The 3,489-nt window shown below is 44.3% G+C and overlaps 1 pseudogene; it reads left to right on the top strand.

Annotated features, from left to right (window-relative positions):
- The first annotated feature begins 294 nt into the window (after positions 1-294).
- LOC111821123 (olfactory receptor 10A2-like) lies at positions 295-1,099 on the top strand (annotated as a pseudogene).
- Positions 1,100-3,489: the final 2,390 nt, after the last annotated feature.

The raw sequence follows: 3,489 nt of genomic DNA, 5'->3' as shown, positions 1-3,489 counted from the left end.
ACAAACCAGAAAATGAATTCCAGAGGAGAAAAGACAGGGCCTTTGAGTTATTTGCTCTATGGCATTCCTGGTGGTATTGTTCCCCTTCAGTAGCATGGCCTTTTCTCCAATTGGCTATATTCTTTCGTTTTCTCAGGTCTGACGCCTGACTGTCACAGATACGGGTAATCTGACCACAATCAAAGAATTTCTCCTCCTGGAATTTGGAAGTCTCCATGGATTGCAGTTTCTCCTTTTTGGGATATTTCTGGGAATTTATGTAGTGACCTTGCTTGGAAACATTCTCATCCTTACAGTCATTTCTTTCGACTGCAGCCTCCAAACCCCCATGTTCTTCTTTCTGTCCAATTTCTCCTTCCTTGAGATCTGGTATACTTCCTCCATTGCCCCCAAGATGCTGAAAACCCTCCTCTCAAGTCCTGAGGTGATATCTTTTGTAGGCTGTGTGGCCCAGTTTTACTTCTTTGGTTCTATGGCAGTTGTTGAGTGCTTTCTTCTGGCAACCATGTCTTATGACCGCTACCTTGCCATCTGCAGCCCCCTCTAGTACCCAGCCCTCATGAACCTCCACACATGTATCCTGCTTGCAGGTGGGTCTTGGCTGGGTGGGTTCCTAACCCCTGTTGTCACCGTCACCATGACTTTCCAGCTGCCATTCTGCACCGCCTATGAGATTGACCACTTCTTCTGCGACCTGGCCCCTGTGCTGAAGCTGGCCTGTTATGATGCTGAGACAGTGAAGTGAACCACTTTCTTCCTGGCCTCCTTCATCACCATGGTGCCCTTCCTGCTCACCTTAGCTTCCTATGTCCACATTGTTGCTGCTGTCCTCAGGATCCCGTCAGCTGCAGGAAAGCAACAGGCCTTCTCCACCTGCTCTTCCCACCTTATTGTGGTCACTCTGTACTATGGAACACTGAGGACAGTCTATGCCATTCCTACAGCAACCCAGGCTGCTGCCCTTAACAAGATTTTCTCCTTACTCTACACTGTGGTCACCCCCATGATCAACCCCATTGTGTACAGCGTGAGAAACAAGGATGTTAAAAAAGCAGTGAGGAAGCTCATGAGTCAGTGGGCATATGAAAAGGGAACGTAATGGCCCTCACCATCCCCAGAGAGTCACTTTTCTCAGAGCAGCCTGGGATTCTCTGAAGGAGGCCAGTCACTAGGCTGAGTACTTGGGGCTACTGCTGCTCTCTCCTTCCAGGGAAATGGGCAGCAGAGCAGGGGCCTTCCCTCAGGTCCTACAGCCTAATACCCTTGGCAACTCCAGGTTAATCCCTACATGGTAAGATCAAGTTTATCAAGATGAACATGATTCCATTAGGTTACATTACCATATACAGATGCCTTTTAAAGAAAAATTAGAAAGACGCACGAATGCAGCAACAGCTTCATGTCACAAAAGCCTGTGTGTGTGTGTGCGTGTAATATAAGAACATCTATTGGTACTGGGGTTTGGGGTTGCGTTATGTACACGTGCCCCTGTGTGAACACACCTTCCCACGCATACACCTACATGCACACAAAGTTGCAGTGCCCATCCACCCTCATCCTCTAGTACTTCTTATCATGACCCCTCAGCTTCTACCTAGCAGTGCTCTTCACTGTGCCTCTCCTCAGAGTTCATACACTTTCCTGCTGCTACACTTCGTCTTCTGTTGTTTCTTAGATCATGTGCCTCTGCACAGATCAGAACCATCTATAAATTCCTAGGGCAGCTATTGACTGTTCCACTCACTTTAACAGTTAATCAAGCCCCTTGAAGACTGGAATAATATCATCCTTACTCCTCTTAATGTTCCTTAGAATGGTGATCTGCACAGAGTAGATGCAACATTATTTCTTGATTAAATGAATCAATGACTAGCCAAAACAGTGGAGGTTTGGTGGATAAAGAGTGTGAAATAAGTCATCTTCTTAACTAGACTTAGAAGTTCCATAGTATCTAGATCCTGAACAGGACAAAAAAACAGTTGCCCAAATAAGACTTCTCCAATTGAATTTAAATGCAACCCTCATCTTCCTTTCCTCTTTGTTTCCATACTGGTTTCTGACCTATGCAACACTTTGAACTGAGGTAAAAAGATAACCTTGATTGGCTGCCAGTTATGTGGTTCTTGACCTCATTTCACCTGCCCACCTGCTCCAGCTGTGAAGGGACAACAGGCGCATAGATAGACCACCCCCACAAAAAAAAAAAAAAAAACCGAATAACTCCACCCTTACCATGCGAGTCAAGGAATGCCAAGCAGTTTGGGAAACTCTTTCCCTGCTGGTTCTTCCTACTCCTTTCCCGACCACCCACAGAGCTCCCTGATGCATAGGGTCTAATTGTCTCTAATCTAGTTTTAACTTCTTGTAATTACCCTCAATTATGAAATAGATCCTGCAGAACACACTCCTTGTGGTTAAGACATGGATCCAGAGTAGAAGTGTAATTACTTTTCAGCTCTCAGGGTTTCTGCTTCACCTTCTGTGCACATGCAGAGTGGAAATGCTTCATCTGCTCCACCCATACATGTCTTTTTTTAAAAAACTCCAGGTCTCTGAGGGAGGCTGAGGGGTTTATTTAGTGTGTTGTCCATTGGGAAATTTAAAAATATCTACTAGTCTAAGATCAACTAACCTTACAAACCTTGGGCGATTTCCCATTGTTCCTAGGATAAACTACAAATGTCCCACAAAAGTGACCAAAATTACCTGTCACAACATCCAAGGGCATGTAGCCCATTTATAATCCATCCACGGCCTACAAGGTTCTAACTGCTGCCTAAATCTCTACTTTTATCTTTTGCCTCTTTCTTGCTCTCTGCACACCTGCCTCCCTGGCTTTCTTTAAGTTCTTCAAACCCACCTACTTGGCCCCTTTTTTCCTCACAATGTTATTCTTTTTCCCTTTCCTCTACCTACCTTTTCACCTGGATAATTATTTGGGTCCTATCCGATCCTCTTATGATATGCTCTCGAAGAACCCTGACTTACTCTTTATAAATTTCTGACAACTGTAATTAAATAATTAGCTGGATGATTTTATGTCTGTCTCCTCTATCTGAACTGTAAATGCCACAAAGGCAGGATCTGTTTCTATGTTGTTTGAAGACAACATCCCCAGCACCCAACACTGCACTTAACACTGAATAATTGCTCAACCAAAACTTATTAATAAAAGAATGAAAAAGTCATCTAAAATCAGTGCATTTGTCTGATAAAGTATTATGTTGCTATCACTCAAGATGTGATTATTAATCTTGTGGGCCAATTAGTTTCACTCTGTTCTCAAAACCACAGTCTGCCTCTGTACCCCTGCCAATCATCTCACAAATGAATATAATTCCCCTGAGGGAACTGGAGGAGAGTTATGGCTCAGGAAGCCCAGCCCTACTGGTGAGAAACATGTCAAAGTGCATGTCTGCTCACAGTGGTAGTACAGCTTCCCTGCTGAACACAAAAGGCAACACTTTGCTATTATTGTGCTTTGGTTGA

Source organism: Trichechus manatus, unplaced genomic scaffold (assembly GCF_000243295.1).
Source record: "Trichechus manatus latirostris isolate Lorelei unplaced genomic scaffold, TriManLat1.0 scaffold00066, whole genome shotgun sequence".
Classification (NCBI taxonomy): Eukaryota; Metazoa; Chordata; class Mammalia; order Sirenia; family Trichechidae; genus Trichechus; species Trichechus manatus.
The sequence above is the reverse complement of the archived record's forward strand: the minus strand, read 5'-3'. Positions and strand labels throughout refer to the sequence as shown.